This window comes from Podarcis tiliguerta (assembly GCF_965153285.1).
Source record: "Podarcis tiliguerta genome assembly, chromosome: 11".
Lineage (NCBI taxonomy): Eukaryota > Metazoa > Chordata > Lepidosauria > Squamata > Lacertidae > Podarcis > Podarcis tiliguerta.
Genome location: NC_139544.1, coordinates 39,331,745 through 39,357,619, shown reverse-complemented (window position 1 = coordinate 39,357,619; position 25,875 = coordinate 39,331,745). Strand labels below are relative to the sequence as shown.

General features: G+C 40.5%; 1 long non-coding RNA gene across 1 annotated transcript in view; it reads right to left on the bottom strand.

The window, feature by feature from the left end:
* Positions 1-122: 122 nt before the first annotated feature.
* LOC310660084 overlaps positions 123-25,875 on the bottom strand; it is a 40,858-nt gene continuing 15,105 nt past the window's right edge. Inside the window, exons 2-3 of the long non-coding RNA XR_014503148.1 lie at positions 953-1,000; positions 123-212 (exon numbers count right to left, since the gene is read on the bottom strand). This is a non-coding gene — a long non-coding RNA (uncharacterized lncRNA). The remainder of the gene's footprint in view (positions 213-952; positions 1,001-25,875) is intronic.

The window sequence follows — 25,875 nt, the reverse complement described above, 5'->3', positions numbered from 1 at the left end:
GTTTGGTATCATGAGCATGAGCCCTGTGGTCATGTTCTCCCTCCTGCTTTCATCAGCACAAACCATTAAAAAATTATTATTATTATTACTACTACTACTGCTACTACTTCCATCACTGTTGTTGTTGTTGTTGTTGTGTTTATGTGGCACTCCAAGTTTTCTGGATCGTTTTTTAAAAAGTCCGTAAAATCTAAACTGACATGGCATAAAACCTGCAGAAGAAGATAAAATCAATGCCTCAGAGCTCACTTCAGCACCTGAATTTCACAGATCTTAAAACTCCAAAAACCACGACTTGTCCTTATGTCTGAACTATTACACTATATTTATATTTCTAAAAATGGGGGATCCGCCATGGCATGGCATGTTTCTTCTTTCCAGCAGTCCTAGTCACAACTCAAAACCTGTATGGCACTTAGCACATCTTTGTCTGAATGCCTGCTATCTCCTCCCACATCCCACCTTAAGACTGTGACTAAGGACAGACTCTGCGACTCCCACAGCAGACAACTTTCCCCACCAAACATTACTCTTGCTCTGTTTACCATCCAGCCTGATGAAGAGTCCTGGAGAACTCTGAACTTAGCACACAGTTTTCTGCCATTGTAGTTGGTCATGTGGATTTTGGTGTGTATGTTTTATTAAGATATAGCCTATTTGGAAGAGCAGAGCATGCGAGAAGGCCAATCTGTAAACCAGCTGTAGTTTTTAAAATTCTACTTTAGTTAAGCAAACATTTCCAGATTTTAAACAGTGTGCATATTGAAAACTCAACTGTTTTTGAACACTAGAATATAAAAAGGTGCTTTTTCTAAAATATAGTCACCCTTCCTTTTGGCTAGGCTTTCAGAGCCTTCATTGTCCTCCCTGTTTCCATAAAGAGGCTGATACCAAGAGGTTCACCGCAGGAATTGCAGTGGGACATAGATAAAGGCACTTTGGACAGTCTTACCTCACTCGGTTCACATGTGAGGAGATGAGTCAAAGTGGACAGGATAGCCTGCATAAAAAATGAGCGGTTAAGCCTCAAGGCACAGGAACAACATGATTTCCGCCCCGGTGCTGTGGAAAGGATGACTTCAATGCACTCACTCCTCTGCTGTCACATTTTTGACATGTTACGGATACTCACGTCAGAGCTGAACAGATGTAATCTTCTGCGTATGCTTCAACTGTTTATATGCCTTCAACAGAAGTGTCTAGGCCCTGAGATCACCAACCATTTTGGGCCCATGGACACATTTGCAGCCTGGGCAACACACACAGCAACCAAGCCCACACAATATATTATATTGGCTACAACAGAATGCTTTTTTCAAGCCTAATTTCAGGGAGCACCCTATGTGTGCCAGGGGAGGTTTGCAGGTGCCAACTGTTCCCGCCCCTGTTCCCGCCAGCCCCCTCCTCACCCCAAAACACACTCAGAATGGCTTCATATACACATTGTACATTTAAACACAACTTGCCCCAAAGAAGTCTGGGAGCAGAAATTTGCTGAGGGTGCTGGCAACTGAGCTCTGTTGGTAAACTACGGTTCCCATGATTCTTTGGGAGAAGCCATGTCATTTAAATGAATGCTGTGTATGCAGTCAATAGTTTTCTACTCTGTCTATATAACTAAGACAGCTTTGTTCTAACCTTGATATTGATTAGTTTGATGTAATCACTGGAGGCATTATTTCTGAGGCAGTGTATATACCATAACTTTAAAGCACGTGGCTGCCTTCCAACACAGAATCTGGGGAAATGTAGTTCCCACAGAGCTACAATCCCTAACACCCTCAACAAACTATAATTCCCAGGATTATTTGTGGCAAGTCATGTTCTTTACATATATGACATATATGACACGTGCACATCTGGATTGGGATTACAGTGGTACCTCGGGTTACAGACGCTTCAGGTTACAGACACTTCAGGTTACAAACTCCACTAACCCAGAAATAGTACCTCAGGTTAAGAACTTTGCTTCAGGGTGAGAATAGAAATCGCGCGGCGGCGGCAGCAGCAGGAGGCCCCATTAGCTAAAGTCGTACCTCAGGTTAAGAACAGTTTCAGGTTAAGAATGGACCTCCAGAACAAATTAAGTTCTTAACCCGAGATACCACTGTAGAAATTTAAATAAGGTTAATGTTGTTGCATTTGTGGTGGGCTAGAAAAGCTACTCTCTCCTTGAGTTCACCTTGGCATCAGAATGTGTCCCTGAGTGCTAGAAAAGCATGATGCCATAACTCGACTTGTGGAGAAAATATCACCTTAAATGGCACCTGTGGCAAAATCCCAAGTGACCGAGGCTAGTCTTGGCGCTTGTAAATCGCCTCTCAGTATGAATCCCTCAAACGACTGTTTTATTTTTCAGAGGTACCTCAAATTTGCCTGTTGAGTTAAATTGTCAAGAATCATCGTTAACTAAACAGGAAAAGCAGCGTCATAAATCACTAGGAAGAAAAACGCACTACAGGCCTGGCGCCTGGGAAACAAGAGCCTAGCAAAACAAAAACACCCTGACATTGTGGGGCATTTGGAGTTGATTTTAGGTTTGCTTATCTGTTTATAACAACCATGAAAATGTTGTTAGTGTTGGAGACAAATAAAAGCGACAAGGGGCAAAACTCATTTCTGAGTTAATGGAGGAGTCAAGGAAGGCTCGCCTCAGGATTTCTTTCGGATTAAATGCCAAATGCTGATCTCAGTGCAGCAGGCGTGACTCCCATTTGAAGTTCACGGCTGCATGGACTGGCTGCTGCGGAGAGGGGACTTCGCCTCACTTGCAGTCTGTGAAGACTTGAGCACTTGTTCAGATTTTGTTTTTTTTAATTACTTTCTAGCCCTTGCAGTTCCAGACTGCTCGTAATGGTGATCAAAGTATGTCTCAATGGGTCAAACCCAGCAAGCAATTTAAAATAAAACCCTCACATCTACTTGCCCTGTCAGAGGCCTATATTTAGTTATGCACACAGAAAGCTCACAACATAGGGGTGCTCCACTGATTTCTGCTTATATATTTTATTTTGATCATTTCTATTTCTTTATTTGCAGATATCTTAAACAAAATCCCTCTTTTCCATTATTTTAAAATATCACTCTATAATGCAACCTGAATAATTTAACAAAAGAAAATTGGGGGAGGGGATGCAATTCTTCCAAGGTACCATTAGGTAATAACATCATTCAGGAGTGCCAACTTGAATAAAATATAGGAGGGGCCCAGGTAAACCCCGCCCAGCATAAACAATCACATGACACAGTGCACATACACCATTTGAATGGCAATACCCATCAACTTGGGAATATTTTATTGGGGGGGGGGGTGAAGCCCCTAGGAGTTGGCTCCTATGACATCATTATTATTTGTTTGCCTTTGCAGTTGCATGTGTAGGGGTTGTAAGACCCAATCACTGTGCCAGATTAGAAAATTTCTATACTGCTTTACATTAAAAAACAACAACCTAAGTAATTTACCTCATATCTTAAAACATCACAAATACAATCTTGCAAAATGTCAGAATGCTATCAACACAATGGATGTTTAGAGTTTCACCCTCCACTGAAAGAAACAGAAAACTGTTCAGGTCATGAGCCTTTTGTATACAATCTCTCTAATCCCACAAGGAATTTTTCAAATATGCACAGATGTTTGTTTACATATTTATGATAAGTATTCTGCAAATGGTCAACACAAAGTGCCTTACAGTATAGCCCAAACTAGTATAAACACATTTTAAAAGCAAGATCATAAAGAGCATCATATATTTAAAAATATGAAATACAGTATGAAATACATTAAGCTGAAGACACCAACATTTTAGTCCAGGACTTCAGAGATAAAGCAAAGAACAATGACAGTTTCAAAACATCACACCAGAATCAGCAATCTGGAGAAGTCTGGAATATAAAAGTCTAAGGCCCTTTTAAAAGCAACTCAAGAGAGGCAAAATATATATCCAGGTTACATGTCAGTATATCAGGACCCCTGGGTCTTCAGACTGCTAGACGGCATGCAAAACTCAAAATGTCAAGATCATTTTGCTCTCCTATCAAGTCCTGTTGTTATATCACCACTTAAGTTGCACCACCAGACTCATACACTGGCTGTATCTACACAGATATAAAAAACACTATTAAAAAATGCTATGGGGGGAAAGCTCCCAAGGCAATCTGCCATTGACTTTTGATTCTGCTCTACAGTGCCATCTGGTGTCACATTTTTATAATGCATTTTAGCATTATAAATTGACCTGTGTAGCTGAGTCCTTAGGAAGACAGCAAGTTATCTAGGCCTGGGCTGCTATGTACTAACTTTCTACTCTTGTGACCGAAGGGAACAACTAAATCCTAGCTCATTTTCTGCCTATTGACAAGCAGGACTCCATGTTTATAAGGAAATATCAGTAAAACTACTCTGTGAAACCTAGATGCTTACTGGTGAGCTAAACTTATATCAAGCCCAATGGATAGTACCATTATTAGATAGGTAAGGAAAGCAATGCAGACAAGCATTTAGAAACACAGGGAGGGAGTCAGACCATTGGCCCATCTAGTTCAGTATTGTCCACTTTGACAAGCATCAACTCCCCAGATTTCAGACAGGGACTGTTTTCCAGCCCTACCTGTGGATATCAGGCAGGGATTGAACTGGGAACTTTCTGGTTGCAAAGCAGATGGTCTACCACTAAGCTCTTAGACGAGCAAGTCCAGTGAATCTAGTATTTTTCCAATCAGCACAGATCTCTTCACAGATTGCTAATCACTTGAAAGAGCTTGTTATGAAAATTAGCTGTATGTTTGCCCTTTTGGTTAGCATAAGAATAGCCTATTGTAATTTTTAAAAAAGGACGTTGAGGGACAAGCATTTAAGTCTGTTTGCAATGGTATATTCTGATGAGATAAAGTCTTCTATATTTGGAAGCTAATCATTTGATTGGACTCTTGTTTTTTTGCAGCTGTGCTAGGGCTTGTTGGGCACAAAGGCTTAAAAAAAATCCAGAATATACAGAAAATGTTAATGGACATTTTTCCTTTATGTGGATATGAACATAAGAGCCCTGATGGATCAAGCCAAGACCCATCTAGTGCAACATCCTACTCTCACGGGATGCCTATTGGAAGGCTGCAAGCAGGACCTGAGTGCAATTGCACTCTCCCCACTTGCAGTTGCCAGGAACTGGCATTCAGAAGCTTATCGCTTCCAAACTCCAAGTCACATTTTAAGCACAAATACAAATTACTCCTTTAGTGTTGGCCCCACCACTTTTGTAGTGTTCCCCCCATTTCCTACATTCAGTGCAAAAAAGCAGGCAGTGAGGTACAAGTTTTAAAACTAATCACTATAATTACAGGGGAGCAATCGGATTTCACTGAACTTTGGGAAATGTCATACCAAATAAATTCTCCCTTCCGAGTTCACCTATGGCCGAGCAGCTTAGTCCAATTATCAAACTTTTCTTTGTTTAAAAACAAAAACAGCCCCAACAATTAATTACCACACATAGTTTCGCCTGCACTGGCCATGCAGCAAAGTTGTTTCCTTTCAATTGTCTGCCACTCAGATATTTAGACAGGCTGTCATTGCCTGCCACCCACTGCCCCTGCTGCCTTGCCCCAATTTTTTCAAGCCCTACAGCGTTATTGTTTGATGTGTCTGGTGAGGAAATTAAAGTAGATGAAGACTGAGGATACCACTCCCTTAGGTAATATGTATTCCAATTCCCTCCAGCTATCTTGCTGCCAATCCCATCCTCCTCACCCCAGCCTGACTCCCCTGCACTGGAAACTGTGGAATAATTAAAACTCCTCTCAATTAGGTGTGGCAGAGTTAGAGATGCAGCTGAGATCCTGCAAAGGTGTACATACAAACTAGCTGGCCTGTCAAGATGGAGTTTCTTGTAAACTACACAGATGCAGGTTAACTAGCATGCACAATCCAGCAAAAAGAAGGGTGGGGGAAAGGGAGCAATGATGTGCCAGAACAATTCTTGGAACCTACTTGAACCCTACAAAAAAATTGAGTGTGAGGGACACTTGATTTTGCTAATCATCTCAAATACATGTTAAAACTGCAGGAGATGGGGTGAGGAATGAGAAATAAAATATTGTGGAAAGGAGAGAAAAACATAAATACGGAGAGAAGTGTTTTGGATCTAAGGAAGATATGTACAAAAAAAAAACATGGTGGAAAAATGAGTAGTAGAAATGTGGAGGTAAGGGAGAAGATAGATGGCAAGAGAAATGTTTGTATATTAAAAGGAAGCAGCATGGTCAGGTCCTACAAACCGTGGCTCACATGGAAGAAGAAACCTGCTTCCTGCTCTCTTCAGTAACACAGTTACCAGGCCCTCAACTTATAAATGGCCCCTGGCTACTGAGTGCCTGGGGTTTTGCATCCTTTGCAAACAACTGTGAGTGATTATTATGAAGCTATAATAATAATAATTTAATAATAATTTATTATTTTTACCCTGCCCTTCTGGCTGGGTTTCCCCAGCCACTCTGGGTGGCTCCCAACAGAATATTGAAAGCACAGTAAAACATCAAACATGAAAAACTTCCCTAAACAGAGCTGCCTTCAGATGTCTTCTAAAAGTCAGATAGTTATTATTTCTTTGACATCTGACGGGAGGGCGTTCCAGAGGGTGGACGCCACTGCTGAGAAGGCCCTTGACTCTTTATAATACACATGTGTGATGGATACACCACAGTCTGAACAGTTCTGTTGATTTATTACACTTTGTTTATGGAAAGGCAAGCCTTGGTTTGCCCCCAGTCTGAATGCTTTCCATTGCTATACCTGTGACAGCATAAAGGTGGAAGCCACAGCAGAAAGCCAGAAACAACAGCAGAGAAACACAGTGGCTTGGGTTGTCCCTAGCTGTAATGCTTGCTGCTTTTCGGGGTGGGGACCAGAGAGAAGAGAGACAAGAGAAAATGCACCCAGGTTCAGCAACCAGACTGGCACTTTTTCTTTCGTCAACAGAATGAGCTCATCCTGTGCCCACCCAGTAGCCTACCTGCATTCCTTTATTTACCACAATCAATAAACATCTTGGTAGCAAATGCTGGGATTTCAGACCTACCAAACGTTAAAATGAGGGTAGTCTTCACACAGGCAAAATCAAATGTCCTTTCACTAGCAGATTGGATGGACCAGCACAAAGGAATTCTTAAGGACAGTGTTTGTGGTTGCAACTCTGTGTCAATAGAAGATGCAACTCATGTCTATATTTACTCATTGCTAAGATCACAGAGTGGACGTGGGTGGCGCTGTGGGTAAAAGCCTCAGCGCCTAGGGCTTGCCGATCGAAAGGTCGGTGGTTCGAATCCCCGCGGTGGGGTACGCTCCCGTTGTTCGGTCCCAGCGCCTGCCAACCTAGCAGTTCGAAAGCACCCTCGGGTGCAAGTAGATAAATAGGGACCGCTTACTAGCGGGAAGGTAAACGGCGTTTCCATGTGTGGCTCTGGCTCGCCAGAGCAGCGATGTCACGCTGGCCACGTGACCCGGAAGTGTCTCCAGACAGCGCTGGCCCCCGGCCTCTTGAGTGAGATGGGCGCACAACCCTAGAGTCTGTCAAGACTGGCCCGTACGGGCAGGGGTACCTTTACCTTTACCTTTAAGATCACAGAAGGGAAGGTCATCCCCAGCAAAGACTTGTTTTTTTTTTGCTGTCCATTGTAGAGAAGTATACAGTGGTACCTCGGTTTAAGAACAGCCTTGTTTTACAAACTATTCAGTATACGAACTCCGCAAAACCAGAAGTAGTGTCCCGGTTTGCGAACTTTACCTCAGTTTCTGAACAGAAGCCAAATAGTAGAAGGGCACTGGCGGTGGGAGGCCTCATTAGGGAAAGTGTGCCTCGGTTTAAGAATGGCTTTGGTTTAAGAACAGACTTCTGGAATGGATTAAATTCGTAAGAATATCTAAATTTCTTGCTAAGGCTCTACAAATTAGTGCTATTAAAGGTGGAAATTATTTATCCTTTAACAGTTAAGAGCGGAAATGTTGTTGTTGTTGTCATTTTCATGGGTATAATGGCTGTCTACTAAAACACAATAAACTGACTTGACTCAGTACAGCATAAGGTGGGGAAACCTGTGGTCCTCCAGGTTTTGCTGAGCTACAACTCCCATCACCCCTGACCACTGTCCCTACTAACTGGGGCTGATGGGAGCTGTAGTTCCATCTAAGGGCACCAACTTAGTGAAGGCTGAATTAAATAACAGATATGAAATAGTAAATGCCTGGAACTGAGATGAGACAACATGCTCAAGAACTTCATCCATGTAAGGAAGGTTTGACAGAGCTAAGTTTTACTTCCTTTAGAAGCATTCCCACCATAGCTCCAAGATCAAGTTAAATAGTCCTATTCTCTCAGCTTAAATCTGCAACGATGGACCCATGACTGAGTATGCATTAAATCAGTCTTTAATTCTCATCCAGAATCAACCCCAAAATTGTATTATTAACTGACATGGGTGTTTAAAAACAGCACCCTCAAACTTGGAAGTTTCCCAACATTTTCTACAAGGAGCTCTGATGCTGAAGACAGATAGCACAAAGTGGTTTATGATGCTTTTCCCTTTCCTGGTCTGTCCAACCTCCTCTGCCCCAAACACCATTGATCGTGGCACTGCCATACATAGCTATGCACCCCTTCAACAACTTAGCTTCTCACTGCTGGCCCATGAGGCAGACAGAGTCAACCACCTCAGGTGGCAGAATTCAAGGGATGCCTCTGTGGGCACCCACACAGGTACACCCCCTGCCACAGCTGTGGGGGCTTCCAGGCTCCAACAAGATATTGCAAGAGCCCCATGAAATCTCGCAGAAGCTTTGTGGGCCTCTCACTAGATTTCCTGGGGTTCTTGCATGTTCTCAGCAGAACCTGGAAACCACAGTCTTATGAAAGCCAGATTTAAGGCAATTGTAACATTCTTTCAAAACCCTTTTTATTTGAATGTGTTTTGATGACATTACAGTTTGCTATTGCTGGGGGAATGCATTCTAAAATCTGCTGCAGCTTGTTTTCATATAGTATTTGCAAACAAGTCTGACAGGTGCAGCACAAAACTCTACTAATGACAGCCTTAAGGTATAACCCTAAGTAACCAGTCAAGGAATCAAGCTGCAGTTTTCTACACATAATTGGGTATGTAGAATGAGTGCTAACATTGAGAAATCAATTACTCAACACAGAAAGTTCCCACAGCATTTGTTTAGTTTCACGACCTGCACAAGACCATGATGCATCAATAAGAAGCAATCTAGACACACCAGAAAAGAGAGACAATTTTGCTAAATTCACAGCCATGCCTTGATTTTCAGTATTTCAGTATCCTAACTGGGCCAAACTCACTCCTCTTTCATTGTCTCCACCATTTTTGTGTGGAACTATTATATGATATTATGAACTACAAAACAAACCCATATTTGCTCGTCTAGATGCTAGTAAATTGTTGCACTTATTTAGCTCCTCCACCACATGGCATCAGTTATCTTTTTCTGGCTCAATTGCATACTAAACACATGCATGGAGTCAGTGCCCTTCTCGTGTCTAACCTATACACCCCTCTGTGGTTTTATATCTTTCATTGTTACTTCCCTGGCCTGCTTTTTTGGTGTACTCGAGTTGGATTTTCTTAAAAGACTGTATTTCTAAGCATTTCCTGAGAAGGCTGGGTCTGCCCTCTGCTTTCCATACATTTACAATATATGGTTGGGCTAGCCAAAATGTTTGAAGCACCTTTCCTTCCCCATATCCTTTGCTCAGTATTATAGCCCTATAACCTGTCCTTATTCTGAAAAAGTATTTGATGTTTTCCTTTTATGGATTCGGGAGTACTCATGGTGAAAATCTTAGTTTATGGAGACACAAGTTAGAGTCTGATTCTGTTGTATTTAATTCAGTATTTAACAATACTTTTTACTCAGTCATGGCTCACACAAAGGCTCTGAACAAAGGCTTTGCCCGCTTTAAAGATGCTCCCATTCCTTGCCTCTTGAGATCCTTTACCATCTATTATCTTGTTCAGGATTATTTTGTTGACAGGCATCAGCCTATGTCCATTGCAACAGGGAAATTTTTATATTCTTAAATAAAACATGGTGGGTTCGGTAGGAACCCAAGGATTGATTAATGGGATCAGGGTGGGGGTTGGGGGTAAAATACAGGGCTGGATTACAGACAACCCCAGACAGTGTGACCTATTTTGACAGGCTGACTATGTGTTACCTCTCCTATTTCTGTCTTGCTTATTATTGCAATCTCAACCATTTCTCACTCTCATAAGATTGGCTTCCCTATTGCTTTGCATATGAATTTCTTCAGCCAGTCAGTCAGTCAGTCAGTCATTCAAAGAATCTTCCTGGTTCTTTCATTGCTCTGCCTCATAACCCCAGATTAGTCAACTCTTTGCCTCTTATTCTCCATCTCTGTATTGGTTACTAAGTATATCATCTGCATATATGTGTAATCATGAATCATCAGACAATTTTATATTTTAGGAATGGCTTGTTCAAGCCACACAAAGTTACATTTCCTTGATCTTAAGTTATATCTTTTCCCCTGATAAAGTACAACCAGCACCGTCTGGCTACTGAAAAATGCCCTGAGCAAGCCCTTCTTATATTTGTATCTACTTATCAGTCCTAAAATTATTTGCAACCGTTTTGATGTTCCTCCCAGGCAAAACAATTAATGTTCTCTATTAATAACATCCAATATTATGCCCATATTCTGCAATGTACTTTGTGACGACATATGAAAAGTCGATCATATTGTTTAAAAAGTAAAAGGAGCATGTTGGCCTCGTAAGAATGGCCCCGTAAGAAACAGCTAAAAATCAATACTATTACTACACCAACAAAAATATTACCAAAAGCTTTTGTGTGCTCCTGAAATCTTTGTCAGGTTAAATGGTAAACAGATTTGGGAGGGAGTTGTTAAATGCATGGCTGATGTTGAAGTCATAGAGTCTGCATCTGGTTAAAGTCTTCAAATAGAATAGGAGTGGGGGAATCACAGATATTCAAATGTCAGGAACAGCTGGTATATCAATGATTTGACTGGTGAACAGTCCACTGTATGTGATTAATTATGTGGAAAGTTTGTATTAAGGCCTGTGACCATCCCTTGAACAAGTGGTAAAATCTTAAAACTGACTTATTGAGGGGGGTTAGAGTTTATGTTTTGGGGTATGTAACAAAGAACATTTCAGAACATATAATTCACAAGTAGGAAAGAAACACAGGTTCTTTCACATGTAAGATGGTGCTAGGACACAGGATTTTGGATGACAGATTGTGGGATGTGAAACACAAGAGCAGTCAAGTACAACATCCCTAGAGTGGACATAAAAGGGGATGTCTGGACCAGCCAGTCGGAACTTCCTGTTTCTCCTAAGCTGGGACAGACTTCCTCTACATGTGACTAGAGGTGGGCATGGCCTCACCTGTGCAGGTAACAAAAGCATAGGACTAGCCGCCATCTCTGACTACATTCGTTGAAGAAGCAACATCTGCTTAGCCTAAAGATGTGCTCTTGGCTTCCAGCCAAGAGAGGACAAAGGGACTGTCTCTTTATGGGATGGTTTCCAGATATATTATTTTTCTAAGCTAAGTCTGCCTTCTGGGATCCAATTGTGAACAGAATGTGAGTGAGTAAACGCTTTTTATACTTTTATAGAAGACTGTGTCGTGTCTTATCTTTTATGAGGGACTAAAGGGGAATTACCTTTAAAACGTATTATAGAGGCTTTAGCAAGCCTGAGCAAACACATCCACTGTAAGTTTAAAGAGGGGAATGTTACTTTGCTAAATTGTGGAACGTGTTAACACAAGTTGGAAAGGATATAATTAAACAATATATCCTCTCCTGCATCCCTGAACATTCCCACACAGATGAGACGGATCCACACATATCCAAGACAGACCAAGAAAATATCTGTATATGGAGAACATAACTAGGAGAATCTAATATTTTATTTACCAATTATGACAAATCTAATCAATTTCACTTCTTTGCTGGTGGGTCAAAACCCCACCAATACCAGACTGTAGATTTGGGCTGCCCATCCTTTTCCACAACTCTCCCACTTGAATGTACAATTACCTCTCATTTGGCTATATAATGAATGTTAGCTACTAGGGCTATGGATGGTAGGAACAGTTCACATCTGCAGTTTTATGTTTTTTCATCCCACAGACATGGATTTCTGCTTTAGTATCCTTGATATTCTTACTTTAAGGAATAGTGTTGCAATCATTCTGATAGACATTCAAGTACAGATGGCCTTTGCTCCCAGTAGGATTTCCATTCTTAACCTTATCATACCCCTGGCTGGTCGCCAGAATTGATGCTTTTGAATTATGGTGCTGGAGGAGACTCTTGAGAGTCCCATGGACTGCAAGAAGATCAAACCTATCCATTCTGAAGGAAATCAGCTCTGAGTGCTCACTGGAAGGACAGATTGTGAAGCTGAGGCTCCAATACTTTGGTCACCCCATGAGAAGAGAAGACTCCCTGGAAAAGACCCTGATGCTGGGAAAGATGGAGGGCACAAGGAGAAGGGGACGACAGAGGACGAGATGGTTGGACAGTGTTCTTGAAGCTACTAACATGAGTTTGACCAAACTGCGGGAGGCAGTGGAAGACAGGAGTACCTGGCGTGCTCTGGTCCATGGGTCCCGAAGAGTTGGACACGACTAAACGACTAAACAACAACACCACCCCTGGCTAGCTTGCACATCCAGACCCCAATAACTTCCCTGCCCCACAACTGATAGTAAATCAGAGAACTGAGCAGAAAGTGCGTTTGGGATAATTGCCCACTTCTAGAGAGATACAGTATCGTTTTCAGAAAAGAAACCTGCTGAATTATTGCCACACCCTTAACTGTACACTAGCTTCTGAATACTGTACCCCCTTGCTCTTTATCTTTCAAGCATGCAGAGAATGAGGACCAAACCAGACAGATTTTGAGAGGGCTCTTTAGATGTCAGTGCTTGGCTAGTGGAATGGCTGACACATATTTCAGAAAGCACTTCATGTAGTTTTCTGGGACGGACCACCCTTATCTCCACCCTATGCTTGTTGGTTTCAGAACTGCAGACTTACATTACAGTATGTGTAATACTTAGAAATCCCTGCAGGTTGCATTCATTTACATGCTTATTTTTATTTAAAGCATTTTTACCTGGCTCTTCAGCCAAAAAAGGACTCCTAAAGCAGCTTATATAAGGACACCTAGAGCAACAATCAAAACAACCACTGCCTACAAGTTTTACAATTTAAAATATGCAAGAAAAACAGGGAAAATATAAAGGAAGAGGAACACAAACAAAATCAGGCACCAGTTCTTAAAGTTACATAGTAGCTCTTACAATAACCAGTTGAAAAGAAAACCATTTCCCAACACTCCCTCTGCTGGAATAAGTTTCAAAGTTTGTGGCTAGCATTGTCAGAATTCATCCAATATTTTTCTTAAAATAGTTATAATGACAGAAACAGTTTGGATAAGAGCTAAACTGTTTAATAATTAATCACAGAGTCTTGTTTTTGGATGTGGGCAGAATCATTGTCATCAGTGCCTTTTAAGAAGAGATTATCGGAGCACTTCACAGGCAGCTGTACTTAATGAGAACTAAAACATGGTTTAGAACAAGTTTCTGGAAAGTTCCACATTCTTTCAAATAATACAATTCATCTCCTACCAGAGAGAGAGGTAATTGCTGCCAGAGAAGTATAATGTACAAGTACAGGTGAATTAAAGTGCAACCAAAGCAATCACTGATGCACTGTGCATTGAATAGTGTATCATTTACATTAATCAGACCAATTTTCTCATCACTGTGAAGCAGCCTTCAAGGATGATCGAAGTATTTTGACACTCACTTCCGATGGTGGCAAAATGCCATTAATAACAGAAAGTCTTAGAAATAGTATAGCCAGGCACTGAAGAAAGAGATGAGCAGCAAGAATGTATCTGTCTACTCAGCAGGGTATGATTGCTACTAGAGAGGGCATGTTTGAATTAAGAAGCTAATCAAAAACACACAAAAATCCCTATTTTGAAGCAACTGATTGGCATCTGTCATTCCCACTCCAGCAAAACACCCCAATCTAATTCTAAGCATGCCTACTCCAGAATAGGTTCTGCTGGTTATCAGTGACTTCCCCACCCCCTGCCTCTCCTAGGAGGTACATTTAGGGCTACAGCTTAAAGGATCTTCTACATCCAGAGATGAATGAACAAAGGAAACACCACAGTTAATTTCTTGCAGTATTCAGACTAAATATTCTCATATTTTCTTTCACTGGTCTGATTAAGCTTTGAGAATCAGGAAAATGCTTGACAATCAGTTTGCTTTGTTCTCTGGTGCCTGATTATTCACATAGGCCACCAGAGGGAGTGGCCTTCAAAGCCTGGAATCTGCAGGGGAAATGAAAATCATGTTCCAGGACACCACTATATTTGACCCTCCATTTTCATAATGCAAAAAGAGTACAGAGGGCTCCCCAAATTCCTTATACGTTTTGTTTCATCAGTGTCTGTTGAATATAAGAAGTGCCCTTTAAAAGAAACAGACTTCCTCATTTTCGCCCATGTCAAATGTTACAGGTATCATTCTGATCACATAATAAGCCTTTTTTTCAGTCCATGCTGAATTTTCGATGTTTCCTATACTGGGTTAGATCAGGAGAAAAACATAAGGAAGGAGTTGCACCCCACCCCTATGATAGCACAGCCATACTAATCTCCTACATGCTTCTAATTTTTTGTTAAACTAATGATAGACATCTTGGCTATTGATCTCTTACTGTGAAGTGCTCCAGAAAGACCTCACAAATCTGGGTGATGGGCAACAAAATGTCAAATGAAGTTTAGTATAAGTAGTCATAAAATGGTGCATGCCATGGCAAAAGAAACATTGCTTATCAGGCAAAAGGTGCGGTCCTGCTGGCCCAGAAATGCTGGCCCAGTCATTGGTAGGCCAGTTTGCTGTAGGCTATAAACTTATACACTCAGCCATCCCAAAGCTTGGCAGTCTTTCCTTCAACAGTAACTGGACATTAAATGAAGGAAGAGAATTGGCACAGGATTTCATGCAGGTAATGTGAAGAAAAAGGAACAATACAATGATTGGGTTTTGTTGCCCATTAACCAACCTCCTCCTCATTATAAAATCTCTCTCTCTCTCTCTGAAGGCACTCAAAAGCTAAGGGTATTATATACAAATGACATTGCAAGTCTGTCCAGAGTTTATGTTTCACAGCAACCTCTAGCTACATTTAACAATATGTTCTGTTTTATTTTAAGTATAAGCAGAAACCTATACTGAATACAGTAAATCATTTCAAGCAAATGCCTAACTGCCATTAAAAATGAAGGACAAAAGCTGGCAGTGCTTTGACTGATCTGACTAGAGCATCTCAAGCTCAGAGGCTCTCAAAAACCAAATAGTGAGAATGAAGAATGGGCCCATTACCATGAGATAACACAGTCTGTCAGGCTTATTTTCTCCCCATAGAGAAGCAAGGTTACAGTATGAAGTGCTGAAGTTTTCATATCTCATTTTTAGAAATTGGAAAAAGGCGGCACTGCTTGTACTTTTTAAAGACATGCACGAGTTCTCGTTAATTTATGTTGTGATTCTTTGGATTTTTAAGTTAAACGCCAAAATAATTCTAAATTTGGTATGAAGACCAAAACAAACTTAGCAACTGTATTATTCAAGCCAGTCTAGTTTGCCACAATTAGACCCTCTTTTATATAATCTTAGATGTCAAAATCAACAAAAAAAAACCAATGTTCTTATTCTCTAAGGGCAACTATAGGCCAAGATATTTTCAAACCCTCCTTTGAAGGACCATCCATATAATGATGTGCGTAGAAGTACTGTTAAGAGCTATGCATAGATTCTCCTGGCTGAAAGTAAAATGCTGGGAATTTGCCAAAAATACAACCATGCTTTAAAGGAAACCATTATAAAAGCATCTACTTGGGCTTCTTTATATACAGAAATTCTCCTGGTTTTTCATACCACCTCTGTGGTATAATGAAAGCTTTATTTCCATAAATAGGTTAACTACTAAGGATTTGTTATTATTGCTGCATGCCAATTTCAAATATATTTATTTTCTTAAAATTGAGAATATTTCCTCCTCAAAAATCCCACAAAATAAAATATGCTTTTTCTGACGGAGGGAAGAAAGATTACTGGTACTAATTGCTCTGTCAATAATTGCAACCACTGGTTTCCTTTCCGTTTACCTTTTCTCAATATGCAATCTGCTAATGTAACCCTTCCTCTCTTTACAATATTTGTCCTTGGCACCAGATAATAACACTATTTTGTGGGCCTAAAAGCAGCAGACAACCCAAGAATTGCACTCCAGTACTGTTTATGACATTTTAAAATAATCTGCTGTGCAGCCATTTGAGGGAGCAGAATATCCTAAGCCTTTCATAATTCTACTTCTCTTTGGTACATATAATCTCTTCTCTAGAGTTCATAACTTTTCTCTCTTTCAAGCACACTTGCATATTCACTGATTATTCTTTCATCCCACTATATACAAAAGCTCTCACTTGTCATCCCCACCCAGATGAATCACTCTAGTACAAGGCCTGCAGCATGGGTGGCATCTCAGCATCTTGGCCAAGCCTGGCAAACTGGTACACCTGCTCTGCCTCAAGGCTAAGGCAGCAGTGCTGGACAGATCTTCATCTTCTCCTCCCCTTAAATCAAAGCCATTTCAGAAAATGAACAAATTGCTCTTATTGAGGGAGTTAAAGCAAGAGAAACGTTTACACACATCCATGAATGCCTGGCTTGAAGAGCACAATAACTTGATGCTGAAGAGTATTCTTGCACTTTTTATCCAAAAGCCTAATGTTCTAATAGGCCAGCATTCACAGAGGACACACATAGGATCTCCCTGACTTGTTGAAGGAAGGGATTTATTTCCTTCACGAGCACAAATTATCCCATATATATATGAGATAAGCCAACAGGTGCAAGGTCAGTCAAGCCTATTGTTATGGCAGTGCCATCTATATAAATGAATAGGGCATGTCAGCTCAGGAGTCAGGCAGTGAGTGCCAGGGAGAGTTCTGAGAAGGCAGTTGGAGTCTGTGTTATGTTTTGAACTGCTGAAGCAACAGAAATACTTTGTACTTGTATGTATGTATCTGTCAAAGTCAAAAGCCTACAAGTTGTATGCATATATCAACATCCAGAACCGTGTTACTGAAGCCTTTCTATTCTGCAACAATAAACTATTTGGACCTTAAGCTGCCTCTATGTTGTGAATGGAATTGGAGGTCAACTTCCATCTTGTGGGTATCTCACCTAAGATTCCCAGTGTGACGTGCCCCTGAAATAATTGTAATTATTGTTTATTAGATTTTTTAGTCACTTGTTACCCAAAGATCTCCAAATGTATACAGTGGCCTACAGAGACTGACCCACATTACAGAAATCATCTGTAGTACACCAGACATTCTGTTCCTAATAATAGCTAGAATGCCAGTATTAAAATGTTTTTCTATATATGGGAATATGGCTGTTGCCCCACTAAAAGCAATAGTTCCTGGTTTTAGTTGCAAGTAATTTTTACAGATACCTAGGAACAGAAAATAGCTAGTAACTACACAGCCCCAGGTGCCACGTAATACCCATTTCACATTTGTAAGAAGTCAATCTTTAAGTGTGGTGGTCCTTACACTTTGAGACACCCTGCCTGTTGAGATCACACAGGTGCCTTCATTGTACTCTTTTCAGCACCTGCTAAAAACATTCTTGTTTAGAAAAGACTACCCAGATGCTTAGAAACTTGAGGTAATTTTAAACTGTTTTAGTAATTTAACTTTAGCATGTTTTAAAGTATGGTTGTATTTTTTTCTGGATGTTATTGTTTTATCCTTTTGTAAATTGCTTTGAGGGGTTTTTTTTTAACAATCAAGCAGTGTATAATTTTTATTAACTAAAGGGAAGCCTCAGAGTCACGCCACGGCTTAAATCGGCCCTGGCCACACCCCTAAAGCAACCTGATTGGCTGCCTGGCTACGTGGCATGGCCGGGGTCTCCCCTAGCATGATGTGGGAGGGGAGTGGCCAGGAGGCCTGACCACAACCCAGCCCCACAAAAAAGTGGAGATGATTTAGGAAAGCTTGTTTAGTTTCTGGGATTTTGTGCTCTGTTATAGGAATACATAGGAATATAATCCTGAATACATAGGAATGCAATTCTATGTATTTACCTGGGGATTATGTATGTACTACTGAATTTTGTGGATATAACTTTCAAACTCTAGATAGTGTCCAAGATGGAGTATTGTAAGGCATTGTTCATGGCTTTAGAATACAGTGGTATCTTGGTTTACGAACTTAATCTGTTCCGGAAGTCTGTTCTTAAACTGAAACCGTTCTTAAACCGAGGCACGCTTTCCCTAATGAGGCCTCCCACTGCTGGTGGTGCCCTTCCACCATTCAGATTCCATTCTTAGACTGAGGTAAAGTTCACAAACCAGGACACTACTTCTGGTTTTGCGGAGTTCGTAAACCGAATTGTTCGTAAACAGGGCTTTTCTTAAACAGAGGTACCACTGTACAGTTGAAAAACTTCAGTTAGTGCATAACGTGACAGGCAGACTGTCAGTGAAACCAGCAAAGAGTTAAAATATAATGATTCTGGAGCATCTGTACTGCCTGTCAGCTAGTTTCCAATAAGTATTGTCCCACATCAGCCTGCCAGGATACTGATTTTATCACCTGAGATCCTTCTCTTTGTTGCATCTCCAAAAGAAGCCCAGAGGGTGGCCCAGAGAATGGGCCTTCTCTGAAATAGTACCCCAACCTTTGGAACTTTCTCTCCAGGGAGGCATGCTTGGTGCTACCTTTAAGTACCAGGTAAAAACCTCTTTATTCTCCTTAGTATATGGTCAGTTTTAATTATATTGTTGTTACAATCCATGCTTTAGTGTGTGGTTTTATAATTGTTATTGCACCAATATTTTGCACTGTTTAATATCTTTTATCATGTTCTGTTGTAGTATTGTAAATCCCTTTGAGACTTTTATTTTAGTATAAAGCAATATACAAATGTTCTAAATCAAATCAAACTGCCCTGCTTTGTTATTTTATTGTTTTACAAATCTGTTGGTTTGCAAATCCCAAGTAAGAAGAATAATCCTTCTAATGTCTGAGAAGGATAATGTTAGAACTGTGGATATTATAATCCTCAAGGCAGAGCAACAGAGTAAATAATTGTATATAAATATTTCTGTTTTAAAATTCTGTTCCTTCTATTTCGGAGGGAGAGAGGATTGCTAGATGTAGATGCCGACAGTTTACTGGAATTTGACAAAAACTGAAATAATCAGCTTTCATTTCTAGTGCCAACTCTCTCCACATCCAAATCCCTGGGACCCTCTACTGCCAGATCTTATTTGGGCTTCCAGTGATCCTGAGGTTGTTTGTTTTCTATCACTTTAATGCGGAGGCTATGGTACACCTTAAGAGGGCTGAGTGCTTCTCCCACCAAAGCTGACTGCCTTTTGGGATATATCACTCCTGCTTCAGGGCACAGGCAGATTGGCAGAAGATGGAAAAATAAGTGGGTTCAAACACACTGGGGTCATAAGTGATGCACTACTACAGATAATGCAAGATTTGTTACAAAAGGAAAGCTGAAGCCTAATTGTTTCCCTTTAACCCTCATTTTCAAGCTCTTGGAACATGTAGCCCGAAAGTTATTATCATCAGTTTTAAGGACTAAGCAAACTATTTAATTTTCGTGCTTGAAAATTAGTATGAGGATACAGTGTAAACAACATTGAGACAGCAGGAGTAACCATAACAATCTCTCATAATCATCCAAGCGTTTCAGTTTCTGTCTGAGCAAAAGCTCATTTGACCATCACAATTCACATTGGCTTCTAAAATTAGAAACTGAGTACCACTGGGTGGTAAGAGAGACGACAGTGCTGTGACATTACGACATGGATACGTTATCCTAGCTCAGGCATAGGCAAACTCCGGCCCTCCAGATGTTTGGGACTACAATTCCCATCATCCCTAGCTAACAGAACCAGTGGTCAGGGATGATGGGAACTGTAGTCCCAAACATCTGGAGGGCCGGAGTTTGCCTATGCCTGTCCTAGCTATTACAGAGGGTGAAGGGAGAAACATTTAGTTTCTCCCTTTAGGCAGCCATATGTACAAGGTAACATGCCATTCAGGCCTACGCCACTAGAATTTGATAAAGCACCACCCACCCACACCAACTAATCATTACACAATAAGAAAGCAATGCATAAAAACAAGGTTGCGCTTGCCTGGAAGTGATGCTCTTCAGATGGTTCTGTATGCACAGTCACACAGTAGACACCATGCACACACGTTAGCTACTGAATACTCCACAGCATGGAGCATCCTCTTCCTTTCCTTTATGGTTTACTCACCTTTCTGTTTCATCAGTTCCTTCACAGAGTTATCACAAGATCTGCAATACAGCGTGGAAGACTTTGGATTGTGTGACTGCACAGAGCCACTTGGAAAATTGGGAACAAGTAGGTACTGTACAACCTTTTATTTGTCTTCGTAGTTCTTGTGTAGCCCCTATGGGATCTGAGGTCTCCTTTTTTTAAAAAAAGGTCTCAAATAGTATCTTCTCAGCATTTGCCTCTTTTCTTGCATTAACATCAACTGATTAAAGCTGAAGGCAAGGGCCAGGTTACTGCTCTGTGGATGGTCTCCACAGCTGCTATCTTCTAGACAACTGCAAATGTAGCTTGGGTCCCTGTTGAAGGCACATTATCTTCTAACAGACTTTGCATCTGAGCCCACCCATAACAAGTTCTAACAGTTGTGACACAACCCACCCTGAGGTTGTGTTCAAGCCCCTAACATATTCCTTTTCCCTTTTCCAAAACAAATAAAAATATGAGACTCCAGCTTGAAGTCTTGGGTCCTTTGTACAGTAGATAAAAAGATAAAGCTGTTGGGCCAGTAATGAATGGTCTCGCGTATCCTGAGCATTGCGGAAAAGGCAAGAAAAACACAGATAAACACAGCATCCTGTGTAGCCTGAAAACATGAAACAACTCTACGCAAAAATTCTAAACAAAGGACAACCTTTTTCTTTTCTTTGTTTTTTTTTAAACTTGATAAATGGAGGATTGTACCTCAAATCAGAAAATTTGCAATCTGTGAGCTAAAGTAACAGCAACCAAAATTACAATTGTAACGCAAGGTCTAGAGGGCATGTAGCCATGGGCACAAAAGTTTTGAACATCTATCTTGTCAAAACTAAAGATTCCGTACTTCATGGGGACTTACTAAATAGACACAATTTAAACAGCCTTAAAGGAATGTTTCCAATAGTAGGTCTTCCCTCAAAAGGTACATGAAATGCTCCAGTACTTGCTGATAAAATTAACTTGTAATGAATGTACTGACAGATTTACTTATAGCAAGCAAATAATCAAAGTCCTCAAATAATGTTTGGGGAGTCAAATCTTTCACAGGCTAACTCTGAAACCTGCTTCATTTATTGTTATACAATCAGGATGCACAATCCAATCTAGTATGCAGAACACTACAAACCTCCTTAGAATGTTTAATATGGCAGAGTCCTCCACACTATGAAATGAAGGCACAGCACATTCTTATAAATTCCCATCCCCTTTCCATAGCAAACCAGGTCTGGAACAAGGACTCTACGCCTTAGATGTGAAAGCTGTTTATGTACCTGGAATCACTGAAGGCACAATGAGTCACGTCCCACTTGATCTCCTATAGCACCTGAGTCATTATCTCAACTGATGGGAGTGCATAAGAGAACTGAACAGACTACAATAATAAAGAGCTACTGCAATGCTCTTTGTTTAAAAACTTTATGTTTTTATCTTTAAAAACATTATGGAAGGTACAATTGACCCAAAAAGCAGTTGCCACAATGCTGGTTAGAACAAGTCAGCTCGTTTTACGCTAGTTGGTTACCAATTTGTTTCCAACTCAATATAAAATGCTAGTATATACCTTAGATGCATGTATTGCCAAGGACAGGATTATGTGAAGACCCTACATGCCAATATGTACCTATCCAAGCCCACAGATTGGCTTTCAAGATGCTGCTCTCTGGACTGTCATTAGATAATATCTGACTGGTGGGTACAAGAAACTGTAGAATTCTCTCTCTTACTGTCCTCAGACATGTGGTGAAGTCCTTTTTGTTTCACAAGCCTTTTTATAAGAACTGTTTTATGATCTCTGTACTGGCTGACTCAGATTTACAGATATTCTGGTACTGTCCAATATACCTTTTAACTGTTTTTACTACTGTCTGGTTTGTCTTACTGCAAGCTGGAAATATATATATATTGAAAGATGAGGTATAAATGAATAAATAAAATAAAATAAATAACAGGACAGCCTTTCATAGAATCATAGAATTGGAAGAGACCACAAGGGCCATTGAGTCCAACCCCCTGCCAAGCAGGAAACACCATCAGAGCACTCCTGACATATGGTTGTCAAGCCTCTGCTTAAAGACCTCCAAAGAAGGAGACTCCACCACACTCCTTGGCAGCAAATTCCACTGTCGAACAGCTCTTACTGTCAGGAAGTTCTTCCTAATGTTTAGGTGGAATCTTCTTTCTTGTAGTTTGGATCCATTGCTCCGTGTCCGCTTCTCTGGAGCAGCAGAAAACAACCTTTCTCCCTCTTCTATGTGACATCCTTTTATATATTTGAACATGGCTATCATATCACCCCTTAACCTCCTCTTCTCCAGGCTAAACATGCCCAGCTCCCTTAGCCGTTCCTCATAAGGCATTGTTTCCAGGCCTTTGACCATTTTGTATTCTGTTAACATGCCCAGCTCCCTTAGCCGTTCCTCATAAGGCATCGTTTCCAGGCCTTTGACCTTTCTTGTATTCTGTTAATCCCTCAACATCTGCAATTCTTGAGTTGCTATTCCGCAGTTGTAGGGATACTTTGAATTTCAGTCTGTGGCAGTTTCTGATAGAACCAAGACTGGTCTCTGCAAGCTTGCACTCAGTTGGGACAAGTGTCCTTTATCCTGACCCAAACTGAATATATCTCCCAATGACAAAGCCTTCTTCTATAGTGCTATTTGAGATCACTTTAAGCCTTGGAGGTCAGACGACACCTGATATACTCCCTGAAGACCCTTTCTCAAGTCATTATCTGCCTCATTTCTGAAGGTAGAGAGACTGAAGCAAGTCTCTGAGGAAGATCTTAATACACCAGCAAGTTAATGCAGGAGAGGACCTGACCTGAGTCCCAAACTATTTATGGTTTTAAAAGTTAACATCACTCTGAATTGTGTCCAGAAACCAATGCAGATTTTAAGATCCGCAGCACAGGTTCCTTTCATCCAATCAGTAATCCACCTTCTGCTGTTTGTCCTTTCTGTAGTTTTTTTAACAATCTTCAGAGGCAGTCCGATGTACAACACAGTCTGATCTGGATGTTACCAAAGCATGGAAAACTTGCATGGAAGTCTATGTCCAGATGTCAACGGGAGAACCAGCCTCCGCTGGTGAAAGGTAATTCACGCTACAGAAATAACTAGGCCTCCAAAGTTAATGTCAGAGCAAATAGTTATTCTATCCTGCAAACGTGATTAATAGGAGTTATGCAACCCCATCTGTAAGAGGCTGATCATCACCACCATGGCAGATGTACCACTGATCAGCAGTGTATGGCTTGAGTGTCAGTTTACTGGCCCTTAACTAGTCCTTTACCAGTTCACAGTACTGATTCACCACTTCAATTTGATGAGAGGGAGAAAGTCTGTGTACTGCCTATCTAGATAAAATTACAGAGATTCTTTCTAACTGAAGAAGAAAGAATCAGTTCAGTTACAATCAATTCTTGGTATATCTGGATATTTCACAATATTGGCATACCTTTAGTTTAGCTGTTTTATCTATAGATTTTAGTGTGGTTGCACAACAGGCAATATTCCATATTCTTAGACTTAAAAGAAAAGAAATATTAAACATAGCATTCCATTCTAGCATGAAAGTGGTAGCTTTAAATTACTTAACCGTAAATTACCTTAAATTTTGCATAAACCAGCCTTATGTTCAGAACTCTCATAGATACATCTTCCTATAACAATATAGCCTAATATATACAAATTTAAATAATTTAGCTAATTGATTTACATCTAGAAGCTTTGATCTAGATAGTTGACAGCCTTACAAAAAAGGTCTTCTAAATAATTAAAAGTCAGTCTAGATGGTACAAGCACCATTCATTTCCTATACTGTGAGCAGAAAAGTACAAAACACATAAATGAATAACAGATTTAAATGTCTACTAGAACAGATTTACTAATTTGAAGTGGTAAAGTAATTTAAGATTGAGAGCATGGAACATCTTAAGTTTTAAATAAAACATGAAATCAATTGTGGGAATTGTGCATGTTTTGGGAAGGACACTGTATATTATGTTTGATATGTGATCCATAATTAGAAGAAATTTGTTGAAAGAGGGATGATACCTGTCAATTATCAGCAAGCCAAAAATTCAGCTTACATACATAATTCATCAACATGCTGTCCTTTGTTGTTAAGGTGACTGATATAGCTCCCTAACAAAATGCTTTATTCAGAAGAAAGTATTTAATTCAAACAAAACCTGTTTTATTATATTGATTTAGAAATAAGTACATCCTAAATTTGTTGGGAGAAAACAGCAAAGCCTACAGATTTCTGTGTACACACATATCTGTTGCATAAAGAAGCAAACAAAAGCACTATCAGTGCTAGATATTCATTACAGTCACTAGCTCAGAATTGTTCTACAGTTTAGTCAACTGTAAAATTTTAATAAGGATGACATCCATTTGTTTCCTTATTTCAGCTACTGTACTGCTCTTAAAATGTTTTATCTTTAGCTTATGTAAATTAAACAACATTGACAAATTAACCAGAGAGACAATACATTCAAAAAACAAAGTCTCAAACTAAGTGAAAAAAATACAAACTTTAATATCAACACTAAAAACAATAGTCAATGGAAGGGAAAATCCTGAGGCCTCCAGGTTTGGTTTTTAGTTTTTTTAATTAAGATACATACTGTGGTGGGTAGGGAAAATGAGACTCAAACCAAATGGAGGAAAGCATTAAAAGAGGTGTAATGGTGTCTTGGTTAGGCAGCACTCTGCTGCCTTTTCCTTACTCTGTCATCAGTGCTTTGCATTTTTGCTCGTTACTCTCTTTCCCTCTCTCCAGCCCCTCTCGATCTAGAGCAGGGTTCCTCACCCTATTGCATACCCTCCAATACAATGTGGAGGGAAACCAGGATGCTATCTTTCAGGGCTGCACTCCCATATGAGTCATGTGACCTGCGTGAGCCTGCTGCCCCAGAAAAAGCGCTTTTTTCATGAGATCACTTTTCGGGGAGTGAGATCATGTCCTGAAATCATGCGAGAACACAGTGCCCAAAACAGCCGCCATGCTCTCATGGGAAAAAATGGGATGTCCTGGTTTTTCTGGGGCAATTGAGAGTATGCTATGGAATCTTATGAACAAGCAAATCTATGTTAGACCTAGTCTTCTGCAGTTTCTGTGCCCTCTACTCTCCACTGTCCTTGACTAATAAGATTGTAATACAAGCTTGTTGGATCAGACCAATGGCTCATCTAGTCCAGCATCCTGTCCTCACAATGGCTGACCAGATACTTGTGGGAAGCCTGCAAGTAGGGCATGAGTTCCCAGCAACTGGTATTCAGATGGTGAAGCCAAAAGAAGATTGAGAAGAGGGGTGTCCCTGCCCACTTTTGGCATTTTGGCATTAACAGGCAACTCACCGTTTGTGCTGGGCTTGTGTTCCGAGTCATTG